The 24710-nt window shown below is 46.6% G+C and overlaps 1 long non-coding RNA gene across 3 annotated transcripts in view; it reads right to left on the bottom strand.

Annotated features, from left to right (window-relative positions):
* The window catches only part of LOC103345116 (uncharacterized), a 124224-nt gene that overhangs the window by 4096 nt on the left and 95418 nt on the right, over positions 1–24710 (bottom strand). The window contains exons 3-4 of one of the 3 annotated variants that reach the window (XR_011389630.1): positions 14937–15094; positions 380–604 (exon numbers count right to left, since the gene is read on the bottom strand). This is a non-coding gene — a long non-coding RNA (uncharacterized lncRNA). Of the gene's footprint in view, positions 1–379; positions 15095–24710 lie in introns of all 3 variants that reach the window. The other 2 variants (XR_007914990.2, XR_011389629.1) reach the window with 2 other exon arrangements.

Consider the following 24710-nt stretch of genomic DNA (forward strand, 5'->3'; position numbering starts at 1 on the left):
AAACATTTCATTCGTAGTAGTCACCATGTTCATGACCTTCAATTTCAACCTCTAGTCATTAAAAAACGTGGATAGTGTGGGTATGTGCAGACATGAGTATCAATCACCTAGTTATCTGTGTTCTTTGCTGACATTAGAATAATTCATTTAGCTGACACATACTCCAGCAACATATAAGTGAAACCACAACACTCAGTGTCCTGGTTAGGAACCACAGGACGCAAGGACTTACAAGAGACAGCACCATGCGAACATGCTTGCACAATCGTCCATGTTGAAGTTTACTAAAATTCATAAAAACCTGATTTACAGACAAAAATTTCATCTATACGAATCCTAGGGAACTACTACCGCTTATACTAAGGATTCCCAGTAGTACCTGCTTTTCCACAGACAATGAAATATGGACCCAGTCACAGGTGAATGATGAGAACTGAAGTCCACCTCCATAATCCTACCCAGAGCAGAGTTTTAAAAAAAATTCCTTCTTTATTCAATGGTTGAATAGTATTCCATTGTACATATCTATGCCATATTTTCTCTAGCCATTCATCCATTGTCAGCTGCGTAAGTTAATTCCATATCTTGATTATTATGGAAACTGCTGCAATGAAAATGGTATGTAGAGATCAACACAGATGAACCTGAAAGACATTATGCTAAGAGCCAGACTCAGAAAGACAAACGTTGTTTGATTTCACATGTGTATGGAATCTAAAAAAGCCAAACTCCCAGAAATAGAGAGTAGAAGAATGGCTCCCAGAAGCTAGGAGGTAGGAAAAATGAGATGTTACTCAAAGGCACAAACTTTCAGTCCTAAGATGAGGTTCTATAGATCTAAGGTATAGCATGAGAGGTGATGTATCTGTTAATTTGATTGTGAAAATCATTACACAATGTACATTTAATCACATCATCACATTCTACACCTTGAACATATATAATTTTTGTCAACTAAAGATCTTAACATGGAAAATCAGTAACAAGTGGTAAGCAAAGAGAAAGGCTGGGACCAGCATTGTGACATAGCGGGTAAAGCGGCCACTTACAGTGCCAGCACCATGTCCTGGCTGCTCCACTTCTGACTCAGCTCCCTGATCATGGCCTGGGAAAACAGTGGAAGACGGCCCAAGTGTTTGGACCCTTGCCACCCATGTGGTAGACTCGAAAGAAGCTCCCGGCTCCTGGTTTCAGCCTGGTCCATCCCCGACCGTTCTGGCCATCTGGGGAGTGATCCACCAGGTGAACGATCTGTCTGTCTGTCTTTTCCTCTCTCTGTACCTCTGACTTTCAAATAAATAAATCTTTAAAAAAGAGAGATAAAGGCTAATATCCCCTGAGTAGAAAGAGATATTACTAATGGCCAGACTGAACCATGGAGAGAAAAAAAAAATTTGATACATATACATACCCAAGAGAAAAACTGAATAAGGTCCCAGGCACTGTGCCAACTTTTTGTGTGCACACTTAACTGAGATAGTCCATCATTATATTTAAAACAACAAAAAAAAAAATTAGAAGGCAGTCCTCCTTTTCCACGCTAAATTCACATTCCCTTACCCTCTGCAAAACACACATCAGAATGAGACATGTCTCAAGGTAGGCAATTTGTCAGATTTGGAGAGAAAGTGTTTAGAAACAATGTGTCTAAACTAAGGATCCTGGCTGCCTACTGTCCTATCTGTAACACATGTAAAACCCAGTCTTCTACCTAAGTTATAAGGAGACCGTTTAAAGGATGCCCATGTGAACACAGTGGCGAATCCACCCGCTCTTGGACAAGAGCAGACTGCAGTTCCCCTCCTGTGATCTTATCCCCAGTCCCAGGCATCAAGAAGGCCAGTCCACAGAGCCCAAGACCAGGCCTCACATGGACCTTCCACTTAGAGCCCCAGTGAAGAGGGGGTCTGTACACAGTAAAGCAACAAGGAGCTTCCTCAGAATTCAACTCCATGTAAGGGTCCAGGAGGAGCCGCTCTCCAACCATGGGACAAAAATAAGTCCCTGGACTGTGTCAAGACCAGACAAATGCCTCCTGTAGGTTTTCTAATGTAAGATTAAGTTGGGGTCTGTACAATGATTCAGAAACACAATTCCCCATTTCTTGCCATCAAGAGGGAGCTGCAGACACACAACTGTTCCTGCCACAAACAGCCTTGCTCTGGGCCCTGCCTTGACTCAGCCAAGATGAATCTTATCCTGGACTTTAGCCTTGATTCCCTCAAGCTCTCCAGCCCCAGACTAGCTCCACCCTCATCCTCCCCTGTGCTCCCACAGGACTCTGAGAGTTCTCTTCCATTCCCTTCTCCCATCTTCCCTGAAATCCTTTCCCTTGACCTTGGGAACCCATCATCAACCCACGTTTTCTCTGTCTTCTCACTCTGGGAAAGCGGATGCTGGTGCCCACGCGGCAGGTGAAGGCTGCTCTTCTCCAGGCCCTCGTGTCTCTGAGCACGGGAGCAAGCTCATCCTTCTGTTGCTCATTCCTCGCTCACCCCCGCAACATAAAAACCTCCATCTCTGCGTTCCGGGGCTTCATTTCATCACCGCCACCCCTCAGGGCTGCTCCAGCTACAGGCCGCCCTCCAGGTTGCTCCCCATGGCTCCTCAAATGCTTCCACGTCTGCATCACTGCCTTCTCTCTACCACTGCTTCCTCAACCGCTGGAGCTTCAACACTAACGTGGATGGACGCCCCTGCCAGTCCCCTAGCTTCTCATTCCTCGATCTCTTCTCCTCGTGCTCTCATCTTCATCATGGCTTGGGTTATCTTCTGCCTATGGTCATCCGCAGACTTCATCATTAGACTCGTAACCTCTCCGCAATCACAATTTCATATGTTCTATTGTGGGATGGCCACCTGCTGTTCTCACTCCATTTAGTGGCCCAACCCCACAGCCTTCCATCCACAGACTCCAGCCTGTTGCTCTCACCAGCATTCCACTGTTCCTCGGCTTCTGGACGTCTCTTCCTTCCTTACCTAGCTGTACTTTCTCCACGACCAATCGTTACAATCCTTCCTGCTCTAGGTACACCTTTGCTATTCTTTGCCATCGTTATAAACACTGGGCAAATCTCTAACCCTGGTTAAATGCAGCCTTTCAACTGCCCTGTGCCTGCATCCCTAGAGTTGAATGTGGTTGAAAAAAGCACAACTATCCCGACTGGACTCCCTTTGAATTCGTGGTTCCAAACCTCAGACCACCTCCTAACGGTCCCCAGACATTTCATTTGCTTCTCTCCTGGAAGAATTTTAGTTTTTTCTCTTTTCCCTTAAATTTCCATCATTTCTTCCTGTGTCTTGACTCTCAGGTGAGGTGCTCACTCCAAACTTCACTATGAATATTGAAGTAATCAGAAGGCAACTTTCACAAACTCCTGCTACCACACCTGCCCAAGTGCTAGAGCCTGGATCTGCCAGCTGTTACCACAGCAGTTTCCTGACTGTTGCAGAAGTGGGACACCAGTCCTAGAGTCCTGTTCCAGGCATTGTTCTTGACAGCCCAGCTTAGATTTGCTCCTCCTGCCCTGCAGTGACACCATAATATGAACTTTCCAGCTATCAGTTCCTTGTGTTTAAAATAGTGCCCTGCACTGATTCTAGTCCCAGCTGCTCCTCTTCCAATCCACTTCTCTGCTATGGCCTGGGAGAGCAGTAGAAGATGGCCAAGTCCTGGGGCCCCTGCACCCATGTGAGAGACCTGGAAGAAGCTCCTGACTCCTGGCTTCGGATTGGTGCAGCTCCGGCAGTTGCGGCCACCTGGGGAGTGAACCAGCGGATGGAAGACCTTTCTCTCTGTCTCTACCTCTCTCTGTAACTCTTTCAATGAATAAAATAAATCTTTAAAAATAAAATAAAATAATGCCCTGCATCTACACCTTATCCTTGACTAATTCATCAATCAAAAATTAATGATACATGGGATAAAATCAACTAAACTTCACAGCATGAAGAAAATGGGGCTGGTGTTGTGGCACCATGAGTCAGGCTGCTGCTTGTGACGTCAGCAGCCCATAGCCACTTCAAGTCAAGGCTGCTCTGCTTCCGATCCAGCTCCCTAATAATATATCCGGAAAAATACCAAATAATACAAGTGCTTGGGTCTCCAGCACCCATGCGGAAGACCCAGATGAAGTTCCTGGCTCCTGGTTTCAGTTCGGTCCAGCCCTGGCTGTTGCAATCATTTTGGGAGTGACCCAGTGGATGGAAGATCTGTCTCTACCACTCTATGTCAGCCTGCCTTTCAAATAAACAAATAAATCTTCTTTTTTTTAAGGTGAGAGGACGAGAGAGAGAGAGACAGAGAGAGAGGTCTTCCATCTGACGGTTCACTCCCCAGATGGTCACAACTGCCGGAGCTGTGCAGATCCAAAGCCAGAAGCCAGGAGCTTCTTCCAGGTCTCTCACATGGTTGCATGGGCCCAAGCACTTGGGCCATCTTCTCCTGCTTTCCCAGGCCATAGCAGAGAGCTGGATAGGAAATATAGCAGCTGGGTCTCAAACCAGCACTCTTATGGGATGGTGGCACTTCAGTCCAGGGTGTTAACCTGCTGTGCCACAGCACTGGCCCCACAAATAAATCTTTTTTAAAAACAGTATAAAGAGAAAAGATAGACTGGCACATACTTAACAAAGGCAGATGAAAAAAATATTTTTAAATGAGAGATACTCCAGGAAATAAAGAAAATTTATGACAAATATATCAAATCGGTAATTAGATCAAAGAGAACAGATACAAGAGAACAAAGGTGAGATATATTTCAACAGAGGGCAATACCAAGGGGATTCAGGAAAGCAAAGAGGAAGACATCACCACAGATGGGAACCAGATGGGAAGTAGCAAGATGATGAACCAACACCAGTGAAAATATGGTTGCGACATGGAAGGAAAGTTCAAGATAATGACACAGAAATAAGGATAATATATTTGGAAGGCAGTCATAACATAAAGAGAAGAAAAATGTAAAATTATTCATCAACAAAAATTCAATTCCTTTTTTTTTTTTATTTATTTATTTTTTGACAGATAGAGCGGACAGTGAGAGAGACAGACAGAGAGAAAGGTCTTCCTTTTGCCGTTGGTTCACCCTCCAATGGCCGCCATGGCTGGTGCGCTGCGGCCGGCGCACCACGCTGATCCGAAGCCAGGAGCCAGGTGCTTTTCCTGGTCTCCCATGGGGTGCAGGGCCCAAGCACTTGGGCCATCCTCCACTGCACTCCCTGGCCACAGCAGAGAGCTGGACTGGAAGAGGGGCAACCGGGACAGCATCCGGTGCTCCAACCGGGACTAGAACCCGGTGTTCTGGCACCACAGGCAGAGGATTAGCCTATTGAGCCGTGGCGCCAGCCAAAACATTCAATTCCTAAAAGAAGATGAGTAAGTTCACATGGAAAGAGATTACTGTGCTCCAGGAAAAAATAAAGAATTATGACATTTGCTAAGGATACTTGTATTACTGAACTGCAAAGATAAAGACTCTGACAAGTACCTGAGAAGATTCGGATCTCCCACAAATTAAAAAAAAAAAAAAAAAAAAAAAAAAGGATAGTTTCCCGTTTCACTCAGCAACACTCAAGGCCAAGAGACAAAGGAAGTACATTCACAGAGCACTGAAGGGAAGGAGACGGGACTTGAGAACTAGATATCCAGTCAGGCTGTCATTCCCAGAGCAGGAAGAAACATCCAATTTTGCAGTATCTCTTGAATAACATTTTTAAAAAATATTTATTTTACTTATTTGAAAGACAGAGTTACAGAGAGAGGTATAGATAGAGAGAAAGGTCTTCCATCCACTGGTTCACTCCCCAGATGGCTGCAACAGCCGGAGCTATGCCAATCCGAAGCCAGGAGCCAGGAGCTTCCTCCAGGTCTCTGAAGTGGGTGCAGAGGCCCAAGGACCTGGACCATCTTTCACTGTTCTCCCAGGCCATAGCAGAGAGCTGGATCGGAAGAGGAGCAGCTGGGACTCAAACCGGCACCCACATGGGATGCCAGTGCTTCAGGCCAGGGCCTTAACCTGCTGCGCCACAGAGCTGGCCTCTGGACGAACATTCTTTTTTTAAGATTTATTTATTTATTTGAAAGTCAGAGTTACACAGAGAGAGGAGAGGCAGAGAGAAAGTGAGAGAGAGGTCTTCCATCCAATGGTTCACTCCCAATTGGCTGCAACGGCCGGAGCTGCACTGATCCGAAGCCAGGATTCAGGAGCTTCTTCTGGGTCTCCCACACGGGCGCAGGGGCCCAAAGACTTGGGCCATCTTCTACTGCTTTCCCAGGCCATAGCAGAGAGCTGGATCAGAAGCGGAGCAGCCAAATCTCGAACCGGCGCACATTGGGGTGCCAACGCTTCAGGCCAGGGTGTTAACCCACTGAGCCACAGTGCTGGCCCCATGGAATAACATTTAAAAGCTGTCCCCAACTAGAAATATACTTGAATTCTAAACAGAGTCAACTAAAAGATGATTCAGTAGTATATAATGACCCTAATTCCAAACACACTCACAATAACCTTGGAAGTAATGCTGAAAGTCTTGAAAGATAAGTTGGATAAGTATTAGTTATAATAACAGATCTGGAAATACAAAAAGAAGGCAATGTCATCAATGTTTATAGACTATATAACCACCTACCTGAAACCAAAGGTGAGTCACTGAGGAAGTACTAAAAGCAACAAGGTGCTCAGCACTTAGCTGTATCCAAATTAACACAGAAAAATTAATAGCTTCCTATTTTCTTATAGAATACAGTGGGAAATATATTTATAATCAACACAAAAAATGCAAAAAATTCCAGGAAAGCTTAACCAGAAATTCATAGTCTCCATACAAAAAACGAAAACCCCTCTGCAGTATCTTAAAGAAGATTCATTTTAATTTTGGACAGAAATATTCAATAGTAAAGGTATTGTTTCCCCTCAAATTAGCCTATAAATTCAGTGTTATAAAAACAAATAGCTTACTCTTTTTTTTAAAGTTTACTTTGTATTTTAGCAGAGGAAACTGAAAGGCTTCTTAAGTATTCAATTATGTCACAGCTATAGTAATAAAAACATCAAAGTCTCAGCACAGAACTAGACAGCCAGAATCAATAGGATAAACTAGGCCAACCATGTGGAAATGTAGTATTTTCTAGGGATAGCATTTCAAATCAGCAGGTAGGGGAGAGGGAGGGATGGACTAGTCAAAGAAGCAGATTGTACAGTGACCAGTCTTTTGGAAAAGGATAGCAACTGGAAAGCAATTAACTTGAATTTATGCCTCATATCTTCTTAAAAGATAAGTTCCAGAAGAATGAGAAACTTGTACACATTGCAAAAAAAAATGTAAATTCACAAAGAAACTAAAGGAAACAATGGTAAACATCTGTTATAAACTTAAAATAGAAGAAGCATTTCTTAACACAATATGAAGTCTAGCAGAAAGTTTGCATGAAAATTCAATGTTCTGCAAGGCAACATCCAGCATGAGTAAAATGAGGAAAGCAGGGACTAAGGGAAAAGTGTAGGCAATACACGGAAAAAAAAAAAACCAATAGCCCTAGCATATATTAATGTATTAGCATATTGATATGTAGTACATTAAAACCAGTCTTTAAAAGACAAATAACCCAACAGGGAAAAGATATGCATGAACAGGCATCTCACAAGAAAGATCATGAGCCAACAAGCTTGAGAAACAATTCAAACTGAAACACAATTGCCAAAGATTAAAGATTGATTTGTTTCTAGAAATTATAGCTTAAACCAACTTCATTTGATAAAGCAATTACTACTGTATTTATTAGCAAAGTATTTACTGGTAATCCCCTAAAAGTTTAAAAATTAACCATCTTTCGTCCCACAATAACACTGTACTATTTAAGATACAGAAACACCAGGAGAAAGAGGAAGAAGGCTATGGGGAAGAGGAAAAAGGAGATGAGAGGCTGGCTTTGACACAGCAATTAGGACAGCATTTGGGATGTGCACGTCCCATATCAGAGTGCCTGGGTTTGGATCCTGGCTCAACTTCTGATCCAGCTTCCTGCGAATGCACACCCTGGGAGGCAGCAGAGGACGGGTCAAATACTTGGGTCCCTGCCACCCACACTGAAGATTCAGATAAGAGTTGCAGGCTCCTTGCTTCACCCTGGTCCAGTCTTGACTGTTACATGCACTTGGAGACTGTGCCAATGATGGAAGATCTCGTGCTGTCTCTGTTTCTCTCACTTACTCTTTGCCTTTGAAAATAAATAAAAAATAAAGGAATAAAAACTTTTTAAAAAGAAGAGGAGAAGGAAAGAGAAGAGGAAGGTGAGGGAGAAGGAGAGGAAGAGGAGGAAACGAGTAGGAGGAGGTAGAGGAGGAAGGGAAGGAACAATTAGGAAGGGGAGAAAGAAGGAAGGAAAGGAGAAAGAAAGAACTGCAACATAGAATTTAATAAATAAATTCTGGAAGAATGTACACGAACTGTCAGTGACTGTTACTTCTGGAGTAAGACTGTATGAGAATTTCATCTTATTAATATCTGTGTAGCATTCACGTTTTTATAGGAAGAATATATTACTTGTGAAATAACTACATATTTCAAAGTAAACAAAAATCCAAGAAAGCTTAGAAAAATAGCATTCCTTCTATAATGGTTTATTTACTACTTTCTTTTTCCACCAAATCTGTATATGGAGACATTATACAAACACAGTCCTGTTTCCAGGCCAGGTGTGGCCACCTCATCCCCTCTGTTCCCTAACTGAAGAGATGAAAGAGAAAGGGACAGTCACCATCAAAGCCTTGCCTGCAACACCCAACAGAGACAAACTCTGGCTCCCTGAGACCTTAGATTGTTGATTTAAGAGCCATTAGGCAAAAAATGTTGGAAAGCCTGCGCTGAGTTATTATAAATAATGACCTGAAAGGAATGGAAATAATTGTGCTTTGCCAAGTCAGCAATCTAAGAATTGTGTTAGGGAAGCAAGAGAAAGTTATTTATATCAAGATAGTTGAGCTCTTTCCCATAGCACTAAGAATCAAAGAGCTTATTAAGAATTTGGATACCTGTTAGCAGCCAGAGGCCGCCCAACAGCGTTCTCCTCGTCCAGCAGAGCGAAGAGGAGGTTTCCACCTTTTGAACTAAAACGTTTTCATCTCTCCTCACACTGGTTCAGAACCATAAAAATCCAGCTGAGTGCTGACTACTTAGTAAACAGTGTAGGACATGGATTTACATAAACTCATCCATAGGCTTCTACATATGTGTATCTTCACAGTGTAAGCAATGACAGAAACAGGGAGAGGAGCTCAGAGGATTTCAGTTTGGTAAACAACGCCCCATCCATGCAGAAATTATTTCAAAGACAGGGTATTTCCCTGAGAAAACCATTTTTCCTGCTCACGGCTAAGTACAGGGAGGCCTCCCAGAAAAGGTGACCCCAGCCCACGCTCTATGAGCTGGCAACAGTTCACGGGAGCCCTTGAAAACAGCAGCCTGTTTCCTTACATGCCTCATCTTCTGGAAGAAACCCCACAGGAGTCATTGGGATTCAAGTCTCATTTACGCCTAGAACTACAGTCTTTGCCCGCTGGGTCTCTCCTAGACAGATCTGCAAATGAAGTGCTCAGTCCTCTTAACACAGATCCAAGACTCAGAGTGAAGACTCCTCTGTGGGCAAACTCTTTTACAGCTGACCCAGGGAGGAAAGGACCCCGGCACCAGGCCTTCAGGGGTTAAAGTTAGAGGCAGACTGAGCGTGCACCCCCAAGAGGAAGGGTGGTAATTCCTAAGGTGCTCTTAAAACAAAGAGGAACAACCCCACCCTGCGGCAGGCGGGATGGGGCTCACTGATAGCAGACCTTCCTCTGGTCACAGAAGCCTGCTCTTCCTGGCACAGCGACCACTGGGCAGAGCCAAGTAAGTACTTCTGGACAGTGCTATGAGTGCAAGTGCTGAGTGCCTCTTCCAGGCAGAAACACTCAGTGACGGGCGTGAGGCTTTCCAGAGCTCGTGCCTGCAGCACGGATCCCGTAAACACATCAGGAGAAGGCAGCGCTGCAAGACAGCGGTGCGTTCTTCACCCGGGCCCGAGCGACCGCGAAGAGCAGGGGTCTGCTGCTGGCTCTCGAGGGTATTCCTGGCTTGAGCCCCACGATACAGCTGTGCAACCCATAGTCTCTTGATTTACTTATTACCATGGTTATAGAGGAAACAGCTTCTTGATGCTATCATTTGGCCAGCAAAGATAAGCTGGAAACTCACTATTATCAATTCAAATCTAGAATAAAGTTTATGACATTATAGATATTGTGATGACAGATAGATGCTTATAAGACAAATTTTGTAGATAATTTACATAGACTAAAAATTGGAATCTTCCATTGGCTTTTTGGTTTTTGGTCTATTAAAATATTTTAAAGGAACCAGAAGATGGGAAGAAAAAACATAAATTAACTTTATCTGGTTAGTAACATGTATTTGGGGAGAAAAGAATTCCCTCTGTGTATTAGTAGAGAGAAGGAGATATTAACACAGCAGGTTTATAGGCCAGAGATTCGTCATACAACACCAGGGTGCGTGCTCAGCCTGACGCAGCCCCGCTTTCATTATAGAATTAGCTGGTGTGCTGGGTAGTTTCTATTAGCCCATGAAAAAGCCATTATCCCTTCCTTCTGCCCTGCTCTTACCCACTAGCCTTCTCTGTGTTGAGGCTTCTGATTGTGCTCAGCCAGTTAGGAAGCTCAAGCAAAATGTAAAGAGGGAAGAGACCAAGGTCGGGGTATTGTTCCTGATTCTCTCCTCGGGAGGTCACATGGCTCCACCCGTCCTTCGTGAGGAAGTCACTGCTTCTCTCACGCTCTGCCTTGCTCTGCCTCTGGCCCCCAGCAACATCCCAGCCCTGGTCCCTTCCAGCACAAAGGTGGCAGCAGCTCCATCCCACGGCTCTGGCTCCTGCACTGCCGTGGGTTCCCCTGTACACCACCCACAGATCTGTGACTACACCATCATCGCATTCCTTAATTTTCATGTCTTTCACTTCTTAGGGTCCCCTCCCAATCCAGCAGGCTACCAAAAGATTAATGAAGATAAACAACTGCACCTGAAACAGAGGCCAGGGAGATACAGTGAACAGTGGGTTGTAGGGAGCCTCTTCCCTTCATAATGGGAAAGCACATGAATATTTAAAACTATGTGTAGCTATCCATGCACACATCATACATGACCAGGTACAGACACGCACATATACACACACACATATTTAGCTGCTCCCACAGAACTCACGCCCGGCCAATTTTAGCTGACAGCAGAGGGCTAGGGCAATGTGGTGTGACTCCACAGTCGTGAGAGAAAGGAAGTGGGTCACACAGACCAAGCCTCTGTGAACATGATGGTCTGCTGACAGGACCACCTTCCCAGCAGCTCAGGCAGTCTCTGAGATCACCCAGAAAGACTGCAGGGCTGGGAGCTGCAGCGGTCCACAGTGTGCGCATCAGGAACGCCCAGCGGGTCTGGTGAGATACAGCTGGACGTGCCAGCTGCCAGGTATGGCCTCGGGAAACAACAGCATCAGGGCAAGTCCAGGAGAGCCAGGAGCAGTGCTCATCCGCACAATTCCACACGCTATCTTTTTACCAACTTGCAGCCTTGGCTCTGTTGATAAATCTGTAGATCAGTATACATAATAATAAATACAAATCCAGAACAAATCTGTAAACACTAAGCTATTCCTTTCTAACACACACTTGAGACCACAATACTTACAACCCTCATGCTGTACGCAGTTTACACAGTTCAGAGTTTTCACACAAAAATCAGAAACACGGTTTTGTGTCATTAACACAACACCAGATTAGAAAGTAGTATCCAACACTTTTAAGAAATTAAGCAACCAATTAAAAGCCCACAGGTTGCCCCAGTTTGTTTCCCCTGCATGTTACAGACCTTGGGAACTGCCTGAAAGCCCAAAGCCCTTGGCATGGCTGGAGACCAAGAGTCAGAACCGTAAGCGGCACGGAGAGCAAGACCAGGTGACTGACCACAGCAGCCAGGGCCGGGCGGGACCGAGCCCAGCCGCGCAAAGGGCAGCCGCAAGGGCCCACACTGGGTCTGGGTGACGTGAGCTGTGAAAACCTGGCGGTCAGGCCTCCTTCTCAGAGAGCGTACGCTGAGGACAAACTGCCAGGAGAGCAATCTGAATTCTAGAAACAATGTGACAGAGTCCAGGTAACAGAGTGCAAAACAGAGCCGGGCGACTTTAACTGCAAGTGAACGTCTTAACGCCTCAACACCAACAGAAGAGGCGCGCTGAAGGGATTAAGAAAGCTGCTCGACCTGCATCTACTAAAAGTGCAGGAGCAGTCGCACCTAAATACGGGAAATAGAACACAGAGTGACCAGAATTTAAAAACGAGGGGAAACAAACAGACTGTCATCTCTCCCGATGAAAACATGCCCACAGGACATATCCACCCACAAACACCAAACTGAGCTCCGAGTTACTAGCAATTTGCATGAGAGTTAAAAGAGCAGAGAATCCAAGAAGGCTGAATAGAGGTAAGATGCACAGATTTCAGACATGGAAAGATACCAGTAAAACAGAGGAAAGACCATGTTCCCAGGGGACTGGATGAGGGATAGTTAGTGGAGAATGGACAGTACAGAACAGAGACTCCAAGGAGCAGCAGGGAGAGAGGACAGACTCATAGCAGCCAGCTGCGAACTGTCAGTGACTCCTGCAGCCGGTGCCTGGGCAAGGCGAGAGGAGGTTATGTGGCCCATGCACAGTACTGACCAAGGAGAATTCCACGGTCCCCACTCACTGTGAGTCCGGCCTGGGGAGCTGGCAGGGGCAGGGCGTCCATTCTGCTTAGTGCAGAGAGGCAACATTGCTGTCCTTCCCTCCTCCACCAAAGCACAAGACTCAGTTTGCCGAGGGGGAGCTGTCCTGACTTGGGGAGTGGCGGGAGGCTTGCTTCAGCGACAGGGCAGCTCACAGGGCAGCAAGCAGACCCCCTGTGTGGACCATGGTGGGAGTTCTTGGCATGGGCTGCAAAACGGAGAGGGACATGGGTTTTTCTGGGGAACACAGGCACCTGCCTGGTCTGACTCTGGACACCCAGAGCGTCCTGAATGCTGAGGCTGGATCTCGTGGAGGGCTCGGGGTCATACTGCAGCACATCAGGGATTTATGCAGTTTGTGTGCCAGAGTGGGTGGGGTGCACAGGCGCTGGGAGCTCATGCTAGGCAGTGAATCACCTGGTTCACGCTAGCCTGGAGAAGGCCTGGTCTGTGCACAGCCAGCATCAACATCCTCCCCCTGACTATAATCAGAGGAGTTCCACCTTGCCCAGCTTGGGTGTAACTCTGGACTCCTGCCTCATCTGCACATGGTGGCCAGAGTTCCCTGGCTCACCCAGCACATATATCTGGATCCCTGGTGTTGGCCACAAGCAGTCCCCCAAGCACAGAGGCATATTTCAAAAACAAAGCACTCAGAGGAGACAGCAGCAAGTGCTTTCCCAGATGCATAAAAGTCAAGGCAGAAATACAAGAACATGAACAAGGAAGGCGATATGACTCTTCATAAGGATCACAACAAGGAGCCATCGCTGTGGCATAGCAGGTAAAGCCGCCACCTGCAGTGCCATTGTCCCATATGGGCACCAGTTCAAGCCTCGGCTGCTCTACTTCCGATCCAGCTCTCTGCTATGGCCTGGGAAAGCAGTGGAAGCTGGCCCAAGTCCTTGGGCCCCTGTACCCACGTGGGAGACCCGGAAGAAGCTCCTGGCTCCTGGCTTCGGATCAGCCCAGCTCTGGCTGTTGCAGCCATCTGGGGAGTGAACCAGCGGATGGAAGATCTGTATCTCTCTGCCTTTCCTTCTCTCTCTGTGTTACTCTGACTTTCAAATAAATAAATAAATCTTTAAAGAAGAAAAAGGATCACAATACTATATTAATATGGGACTGAACACAGGGACATTGAAGAAATGCTTGAAAAGAATTTTAAAAGAGCAATAAACAGTTATATGAAATAGGGAAATGCACAAATGATGTGCATGAGAAAGTCTGCAAAGAGATGGAGATTTTGAAGAAAAACCATACAGATATATTAGCAATGAAGAATTCAATAAGTCGAATAAAAATACACTAGAAATCACTAACAGACTCTGTGACACAGAAGAAAGAACATCCAATCTAGAAGACAGGGGTTTTAAATATCTTAGACAAAAAAGTAAGAAGACAAAATTCAAAAGACTGAAAACAGTGTTCAGGATCTATGGGCTACCATCAAATGAGCAAATACACTGGTCTTAGGAGTTCCTGGAGGAATGGGAAAAAAGAATGGCTTCAGAAACATATTCAGTGAAATCATGGTAGAAAAACTTCTCAATTTAGAGAAAGGTATGGACATCCAAATACAAGAAGTACAAAAAAAAACCAAATATGCTTGATCAGAAAAGAGCCTCACCATGATACCTTATAGTCAAACTTTCAAAAGTAAAATATAAATAATAGATTATAAAATGTGCAAGAGAGAAACACCAGATCACCATCAAGGAAGGAAGATGTAAGCTAAGATACTGAGTTCAGTTAAACTGACTTTCAAGTATAAAAAATACAAACTATTCTCAACATGCTATTCCAATGACCTTGTCCCAGAGAACAACTTTAGATAATCTAAAGCTTTAGAACATTTTTTATGCCAAGGGTCGTTAGGATATTCATAACATTATTTGCAGGCCATACAAAATCGTCAACCTAAAAATTAGCCTGCGGTAGTTTTATTGGATTTCGAGTCCTGCCTGTGTTGGCAGGGTAGACCAAATGATTTTGAGGGCCTTATATGGCCTGTGGGCCAGCCATTCCCCACCCCAGCCTAGAAAAACATCCATTTAAGGACTGTTAGTGAGCATAGGATGCATACTTGCTCATAGAATTATGACTACAAGTTCAAGAGGAGAACTCACAGTATGCTGTGGCTGTGTGATCTGACAATGAAGAGACGCCGAAACCATTCTGTTAAGTGCGAGAGTATCAGCAGCGTTGTCTGTCAAAACTGTTCACTCTTCAGAAATCACCGTGGTGGTGGTGGTGGTGGTGGTGGTATCAGCCTCCTGAGGGTATTCTGTGTGGAAAATGGAATGTTCTAATTATACCAACCTCTGTGTCCCCAGCATCAGTCCCTGAGAACTCGGTGTAGCAAACAGAACATTCAGATAGGTTCTAGGAGAGGTCAGATAAAACCCCAAAGTCTTGAATTTAAGATACACAAGAACTACCAGTTAAATGCCAGCCAAAGCCAGTCTCACCTGCCTTTCCTTTACATGGCTGGATTTGTCATGGCCTTGCATCCATCACAAAGACTTCCACTGGGCTCCCGCCAGTTGGCCCACACCCGGATCAAGTGCATCTGCAGCCACCTGGCCAGTGCCAAACTTGAGGGCCCAGGCTGCCTGCTGAGCACCATCCAACAACCAGGCTGCTCCCCGTTCCAGGCACCTTCCCTGCAGTGCACACTGACGAAGAAATGTGAGTGTGACTAAGTCAAGTGCACACTGACGAAGAAATGTGAGTGTGACTAAGTCAAGTGCACACTGACGAAGAAATATGAGTGTGACTAAGTCAAGTGCACACTGATGAAGAAATGTGAGTGTGACTAAGTCAAGTGCACACTGACTAAGAAATGTGAGTGTGACTAAGTCAAGTGCACACTGACAAAGAAATGTGAGTGTGACTAAGTCAAGTGCACACTGACAAGAAATGCTTGTGTGTACCTAGTATTGTAAACAGCATATATATATATATATATATATATTCCACAGAGTGGGGGGAAAACTATAAAGATCATCTCAGTTGACATTTTTATTTCATACAAGGGAAAACTAAGGCCCAGAGAGGCAAATAGAGTTTCCCAAAGCCACACATCTGAAAATAGTATCAGTATTTGTTTAAATGCTTATTTTTCTCCCTGCAAGGGTTGCAATGTAGTCACCTTGAAACCTCAGCACATAGCATAGTTCAAATATATGGTAAGCTGTCAATCAGTTCAATGAATAGTCCAAAACAGCCTAAACCGGAACAGAGGTGACACAATTCTTTCAATTAACAAATGCTCAATGAATACCTTCTATGCCAACCACATCCTGGGTCTTGGTAAATCTGTGATAACTAAGATGATCTTACTCTCAAGAAATTCATCATCCACCCGACTCAGAGAGGTTAAGTGCTATGTTAAGATTTTTAGAAAGACAGGGTTGTGACGAGCAGTGAGTGGATGGCTATGTTAGATTACATGGCCTATAAGAACCCACAGCTCAGCAGTATTTTTTATCACAGCTAAGAGAAAAGTTAAATCATCTATCTCTACAAAATATGTAGTTTTTCTGAAAACATCAGACATTTAAAAACTCAGTTGCATTGTATTTCCATTGACTGATGCTTCTGCCCTACTCCAGAGACTAAGTTTATTGATCTCTAAGCATGGCTCCTGAGAAAAGCTGTAAATTTATTTTACATTTCTAGTTTCTGTCAATAATAAATGATATTTAGGGGCTAGCAGTGTGGCATAGTAGGTTAAGCCTTCACCTGAGGTGTCAGCATCCCATATGGGCACTGGTTTGTATCCCAGCTGCTCTTCTTCCAAACCAGCTCTCTGCTGTGGCCTGAGAAAGCAGTAGAAGATAGCCCAAGTGTTTGGGCCCCTACACCCATGTGGGAGACCTGGAAGAAGCTCCTGGCTCCTGGCTTTGGATCAGCCCAGTTCCAGCCATTGCAGCCATTTGGGGAGTGAACCAGCAGCTGGAAGACCTCTCTCTCTGTCTCTCCCTTTTTCTGTCTGGAACTCTGCCTCTCAAATAAATAAATAACTCTTTAAATAATAATAATAATAATAATGATATTTTAAAAACTGTTATTAGGAACCAGAATTTACTACTGAAAAGACTTAAGATGTGTGCTTTTGTGATTAAAATAATCATCTAATTTCTATGTATTCTAAGTCTTGCTCTTATGTTCAGGTAGGGCTTTTTCCCCCCTCCCTCATGAAAATAAAAAGAAAACTGACATTGCTGTCATAGGTACACACCAAATACACGAATTCCACCATATGAAAAGATGAACCAATCATCAGAAGGCCTCTTCACTGCTAGTCCTCTCCTGCGGTCCCAAGTTGTGGTTGTGACATGGGACCTTTCAAATGTACTACATACACATGTTTGCTGTGAAAGATGTAGCACTTTGGGGAGGTTTATTGTTTATGGATCATGCTGACATCTGCTTTTTTCCCCCCATATAAACATACTTTTGAAGTCTATGTAAGTAAATAGATCCATGTCATTCTTGTTCTTATATTGCATTATACCCATTTTGTGGTTTTAGAATCAGTCATTCTCCCTATTGAGGACTATTTAGGTTGTTTGCAACAGTCCAGGGATGAACAGTAACTCATCTTCCTGAACCTCTTTTCTGTGATCTTGTACATGTGTCTTGTGCACGTTGCTGACGGAAGGGTACCTTGACATCGTGGTAGGGACGTGACGCGATAGGAACGTGCGACAGAGCAGGCAGCAAGAGATGGGGGAAATCCGGCATCTGCCCAGAACTAGGCAGTCCCAGAGCCTCATGTATGGCTCTCCTGAGGATGTCAGCTGGCCCTGGGGGAGGGTGAGAAGGCTCCCTGGTGGGAGCACCCCATGACACAAACGCCAGGCAAGGGCACTGCCTCAGGGGAACCAGCTCCATCTGAAAGGCTGGCACTGACCGCCAGAGGCCTGCCCGAGAGGGTCTCCAAATGCATCAGCAAGGAAAACATCACTGGATTCAATGGACTGCAGAGAAAGGGACACCAGTGAGGCCTGAGTGGACAAGCGCTGGGAAGCTGCTGAGTGGAGCACCAGTACCAGCTGGGCCTGCTCGCTCTCCTCCCTCTGCCCTGGCAACAGCCTGCAAGCACCCAAGTCGACCTCAACAAGGGGGTGAATGGGGGTTGGCGCTGTGGTACAGGGGCTTAAAACCCCGGCCTGCAGCACTGCCATCCCATTTGGGCACTGGTTCAAGTCCCAGCTGCTCCACTTCCAATCTGGCTCTCTGCTGTGGCCTGGGAAAGCAGTGGAAGATGGCCAAGTCCTTGGGCCCCTGCACCTACTTGGGAGACCCAGAGGAGGCTCCTGGCTCCTGGCTCCTGGCTCCAGTCAACTCAGCTCTGGTCATTGTGGTCATTTGGTCATTTGGGGAGTGTACCAGAAGATGGAAGACCTCTCTCTCTCTGGCTCTACCTGTCTCTGTAACTCTTTCAAATAAATTAAAAAAAAAAAAACTTAAAAAAAGAGGGTGAAGAAATGTGGAGTCCTGGGAGCCCCCACAGGGCACAGCACAGCCCCTTCCCCGTGAGCATCCTCCCGGCCTGGATGAGGAGCAAGCTGGGAGAGACAGATGGCAACTGGATAAGCAACACAAGTGTGCACTGACCCAAGATGGAAGTTTCTCACCCTCCCATTGTCTCCAGTTCCTGAGTCTGATTAGGAAAAACTGTGGAATCTGTGCAAAACCTGCTTGCCTGCTTCCTGGGGTGAAGAAGGGAGAACAGACAGAAAGCACTGAAGGACAATGCAAAATTAAATAAGTAAATAAAGCGCCTGCCTGCTGGCATCCTGCCAATAAAAGCGCTAAGGCAACGTCTCTAGACACAGCACAGAAGGCGACACCCCTGGCACCCTGAGGAAAGAGAATCAACACAGCCTGAAGATGATTCGACCCACACACGTGTGTGCCCTGTATGCTTACAACCTAACAATAAAGCAAGTATTCATACATTCCAAATCCTACAGATGAGGACACACAGACCCAAAAACTCACAGCTGACAATAACCACGGCTGTAACTGTGGCTCAGTGGAGTGCACCGGCTCTCTGCTGAGTTGCACAAGTATTGCTCTCCTAGCCCTGACAATACCCTGGAAGGCAGTTTCTGTTGATCCCACACACACACAGGGGATCAACTCCGGTCTTTACTGCATGCCCCTGCTTCACCATCCCGGGAAACCTGGAAAGGGTATCATTGTTTCCGACTTAATGCCCACTTTTCACATCAGGAGCAGGCAGTTGCCACCAAATTATAGAATAAAGCAGACTTTACTCACAATCCATCGCAGCCCAGAATTACTCAATTCACATCAATAGTTACTGGGATGTTGTAAAAATACTCATTTTCTTTATTTAAAGCTGTGAGACAGAAACTCCTGGGTTGCAGCACGGTATAAAATTAAGCACCAGGCACATTTCTTCTGCCAAGAATAGAATCGTAGCACCATGGAACGTGGATGGTTTGCTGTCTACAGTTAACTTGACAGCTAGCATCATTGGTCTCCTTGTTAAGGAATAGCTCAGCATGAGGTCTAGGACACACTGCCCAGCACCAGGCAGTCACAGGGGAAATACTCCCACCAGTCTCTGAAACTGTACACGCCAGGGAGGAAGGGACGGTAGCTGTGCACAGACACACAACTCACACAGGAACATGGCCACCCTGGTCTTCTCAGGGTGAAAGAATGCACCATTTATGAACCTTATTGGGGATGGTGCCCAAATCCACAGACAACTTCAGCCCCTCTCCTTGGCCCCTTGTTTTTATCCGCAGGGCAAGGTTATATCCTGCTCTGTTTCAGGAAAGAAATGGAATAGACTTTCAATTTCAGAGGCTACATATGAATTAAGAAAACCGCTACACGGAGACTTCAGTTCACTTCTTAAAATAGACTTTATAATCAAATCTGTGTCCTCTCCACTTTTCCAAAAGTGCATTCTGGAGCCACTATCTTCATTCCTTTGCCACGTCAGGACGTGTTTCCTGGGTCCATGGCACAGGAGATGCGGCGTCACGTTGCTGCCATTATGGAAGTGCTATTCAAGGTGACCAAAGAGAAAACGGAGGATCAGGAAAGGCCCCTCTGGAACCAAGGAGCTGTCAGATTCTGCAAACACTGGTAACTTCCCCGAGTCTGCCCATTGTTATCCCCGTCTTCACCCCTTCCCATGATTAATCGCTAAACCACTGAAGAAAGAAGATCCTGTGTTCATTCTTTAGGCGCAGAAAGTGGGAGGGAAGCACCTCATCTAAGGCCTCTGCCAGACTCATGAAAGAGGGGAGTCCCCCCCAACACATGCACCACACCAAATTTTTCTAATGGAAAAGGATTCCAGGGAAGACATTCAGAACAGAACGGCAGAGCCCTCAGGCAGGTATGGGCCAGGCTGGGTGCAGAAGGGGAAGGTCACACCCGAGCAGTGACAGGTGCACCACCCAGAGGACCACCCACACATCCTGCTGCCCATTGTGGAGACAGCATGGACGAGTTTGCAGAGGCAAAGCACCACGTCCCAGCAAGCACAAACACAGACCAGCAGGTCCTGAAACAAACAAACTCTTAATTGACTTTGTCTTGCAGCAGGCACAACCAGACCACTTCTCCCTGGTCAGAGAACTGCATGCCCCCTTCCCTGATACTGTGGGCCTATCACACTAACGTCTCTTTCAACTGAAGACACAGCTTGAGGTGTTGAAGTCTCAAAATAAAAAAGAAAAATAGGTACCAGTAATGGAAAATGGATAGGAGAAACAACAGACTGAATCAGCATTAGAAGAGTCTCCTACAAAGTAGCAGGGTTTGGGGGTCTGTCTTTGTTTTGCTTTGTTTCTCTAAGATTTATTTTTATTTATTTGAAAGAGTTACAGGAGCTGGGGAGGGGTCTTCCATCTGCTGGTTCACTCTCCAAATGGCCACAACAGCTGGAGCTGAGCCAATCCGAAGCCAGGAGCTTCTTCATGTCTCCCACATGGCTCCAGGCACCCAAGGATTTGGGCCATCCTCTACTGCTTCCCCAGATGCATTAGCAGGGAGCTTGGATCAGAAGCGGAGCAGCCGGGACTTGAACTGGCACCCACAAACTGGTGCTGCAGACTAGGACTTTAACCTGCTGCTCCACAGTTCCAGTTCCAGTAGTGGGTTTTTTTTTAATAATCTTCTCCAAACAAAGCCCTCAAAGGGAAAGGGAAAAATAAGATTTTTGTAGCTTGCTCATAATTGGATACTCATACTGGGAACCGCTCTTGAAAACAGCAATAAAATGAGCAGAGACACCTGCACAAACACTGGAAATTTTTAAAGCAACCACTGTCCCTTCCAATCCAGTCTCAGAAGCAACGAGGAGTGCAGTGCTACAAGGAATAACTCTGCAGGCCGTCAGAACAGCCCCACACCATGAAAACGGGGGTGCAAGAAACTCGCAGGCATCCTCGGTCCCTGCACACATGCGCCCATGGCCCAGTGTGCGCTAACCTGGCTCCTTCTGTCCCTGCAGACATGCGCCCATGGCCCAGTGTGCGCTAACCTGGCTCCTTCTGTCCCTGCAGACACGCGCCCATGGCCCAGTGTGTGAGCTAACCTGGCCACTCCTTCTGTCCCTGCACACACGCACCCATGGCCTAGTGTGTGAGCTAACTGACCTGCTCCTTATGTCCCTGCAGACATGCGCCCATGGCCCAGTGTGCGCTAACTGGCCACTCCTTCTGTCCCTGCAGACACGCACCCATGGCCCAGTGTGTGAGCTAACCTGACCACTCCTTCTGTCCCTGCAGACACGCACCCATGGCCCAGTGTGTGAGCTAACCTGGCCACTCCTTCTGTCCCTGCAGACACACGCCCATGGCCCAGTGTGTGAGCTAACCTGGCTCCTTCTGTCCCTGCAGAGACACGTGCCCGTGGCCCAGTGTGTGAGCTAACTGGCCCACTCCTTCTGTCCCTGCAGACACCGCCCATGGTCCAGTGTGTGCGCTAAGTGGCACGCTCCTGCAGTGTCAGGGGGCACCAGGCCATGCTGCTCTAACGCCGCACCAGCTCTGCCGTGCAGGGACACATCTGCGGGCCGGGGCATTTCCCCCACCACATGCTCCTTCTGTGGCATGGATTCATCCCTCTGATCTTTGTCATGAAGGCCAAGCAAACCAGATTTATGTCCATGGAAACAGAACAAGAATTTTGGAAATGCTGTAATCAATCCCAGATGTTCTGTTTGCTTGGATTCATAAAACTGGAAGGGAATTTTAAGAGATCACTTGGGGGATTTTAGAAACAGAATTCTATAGGATCTGATATAACTTGCTAAAGTTCCAGAGGAGAGATTACCTGAGCAAATGGGTTGCTTCGCTGAGGCCCTGAGAGTGCTTGCTGAGAAGAGGGGACCCACTTTTGTGCGAGAGAATCCACTGCTTACCAATAAAGGGGATTCTGATGCCCCCCTCGCGAGGATGCCTGAACACAAGGAGCACACACACACCACACTTTCAACAACTGTGGCATCAAGTAGGCAGATGCCACCAGAACAACAACCAATCCAAAGCACAGGAACTCCCATGAAACATGTGAAGCACTCGTCAGTGTCTCCCAGTGTAACGGTGAGGCACTGTGCTATGCAGTCAAGAGGCACCGACGGCTGATCGCCTGTACAACGCACGCCCTTACACATGCTTGTCACTGTCTCCCAGTGTAATGGTGAGGCACTGTGCTATGCAGTCAAGAGGCACTGACGGCTGATCGCCTGTACAACGCACGCCCTTACACATGCTTGTCACTGTCTCCCAGTGTAATGGTGAGGCACGGCGCTATGCAGTCAAGATGCACCGACGGCTGATCGCCTGTACAAAGTGTGCCCTTACTCATGCTCATCACCATCCCCCAGTGTAATGGTGAGGCACTGCGCTATGAGTCAAGATGCACTGACGGCTGATCGCCTGTACAAAGTGTGTCCTTACTCACACTCATCACCATCTCCCAGTGTAACGGTGAGGCACTGTGCTATGCAGTCAAGATGCACCGACGGCTGATCGCCTGTACAACGCATGCCCTTACTCATGCTTGTCACCGTCTCCCAGTGTAACGGTGAGGCACTGTGCTATGCACACCAACAGGTACCAATGGCTAATCACCTGTACAAAGCACACCCTTACTCACGCTCGTTACACTTCCATCAGGAAATTATTTTATTATTTGGCCTCCCAAGTACTATTTAGCTTGAGGAAAATGAAAAAGTTCACAGTCATTCAGTCCATGCCCTTGCTCCTCAAATGCCCACGTCCAAACCGCCCATGCTGGCTGGGTTATCATCTCATTTTCGAGGCCCTCAAAAGCAGCACTCAGAACCTCCTCACTACACCAAAATGCTTCCTTCACATAAGGTTTCTCCTCCCCGTCACTATGGACCCACTGCAGTGAGAACAGATGACTTTGTTAATTGGTGAACACCTGGCAATGCATGGTAGGAAATAAAAAGAAACACTGGGCCTAGTTCCTGAGCCCACAGCCTGCAGCGTGCTTGCCTTGCTGCAGCCTACGGCAGAATCACTGGGAGAAGAGCCCAGCCCCGGAGTGCCTAGGTCAGTCTGCGGATGCACTTAGAACCTGCATGCTAGCTGTTCTCAGATCCTCCCATGCTGCTGCTGCTGGTCCAAGGACTACATTTTAAGAGCCAAAAGCCAACAATATTTGCTCCTTTGAGAAGTCCTGGCCTCCTGAGACAGAAATGTGTACAACAGAAAATGGGAAAATCTTAGGATAGAAGTTTTCCTTGTCTCCTAGAAACATTTCCACATACAGACCAGACCTGCAGCCATTTGGCTCCCTGATGATGGAGCGAATCGCTCTCACGGCCCGCACAGCAGAGCTACCACCCTGACAGCGCACATCCCGAGGAGCAGGAAGCTTCAGAACCACAGGAACTCTGTCTCCTGGAGAGATTGTGTTTATAAACCAAAGCATTGGAGGGAGGATTCAGGTTCATTGTGTTTCCAAAGAGACCATTACGGGAGGGTACAGCAGGGAAAAACCTTTGTCTTTGTCCCTCGCCTGTGAAGTGTCCGGACATTCGGGTAAAACACTGACCTGGCTTTTTAGAACCAAGTTGCCCCAGAAGTGAAGTCAGGGGCTGTGCAGGCTGACAGTCTTAAGAAATCTCTCTCTGGAGCCGGCACTGTGTCATAGTGGGTAAAAGCCACCGCCTACAGTACCGGCATCCCATATGGGCGCAGGTTCAAGTCCTGGCTGTTCCACTTCCGATCCAGCTCTCTGCTATGGCCTGAGAAAGCATTAGAAGATGGCCCAAGTCCTTGGGCCCCTGCACCCATGTGACAGACCCAGAAGAAGCTCCTGACTCCTGGCTTCAGATTGGCACAGCTCCAGCTGTTGTGGCCAGTTGGGGAGTGAACCAGCAAATGGAAGACCTCTCTCTCTCTCTCTCCCTCCCTCCACCTCTCCTTCTCGCTGTGTGTAACTCTGAACTTCAAATAAATAAATAAATTAAAAAAAAAAAAAGAAACCTATCTCTGATCCAGAATATCTACTACTATGTGCATACCCTCTAGATCAATTAATAAAAATGAATATTAAAAACCCAACAGCGGGGCCAACACTGTGGCATAGCAGGTAAAGTTGCTGCCTGCAATGCCAGCATCCCATATGGGCACCCATTCAAGTACCAGCTTCCCATCCAGCTCTCTGCTATGGCCTGGGAAAGCAGGAGAAGATGGCCCAAGTCCTCGGGCCCCTGCACCCACGTGGGAGACCTGGGAGAAGCTCCTGGCTCCTGACTTCAGATCGGCACAGCTCCGGCCGTTGCAGCCAGTTGGGGAGTGAACCAGCGGATGAAAGAGCTCTCTCTCTCTGCCTCTCTGTGTAATTCTGACTTTCAAATAAAT

Source organism: Oryctolagus cuniculus, chromosome 6 (assembly GCF_964237555.1).
Source record: "Oryctolagus cuniculus chromosome 6, mOryCun1.1, whole genome shotgun sequence".
Classification (NCBI taxonomy): domain Eukaryota; kingdom Metazoa; phylum Chordata; class Mammalia; order Lagomorpha; family Leporidae; genus Oryctolagus; species Oryctolagus cuniculus.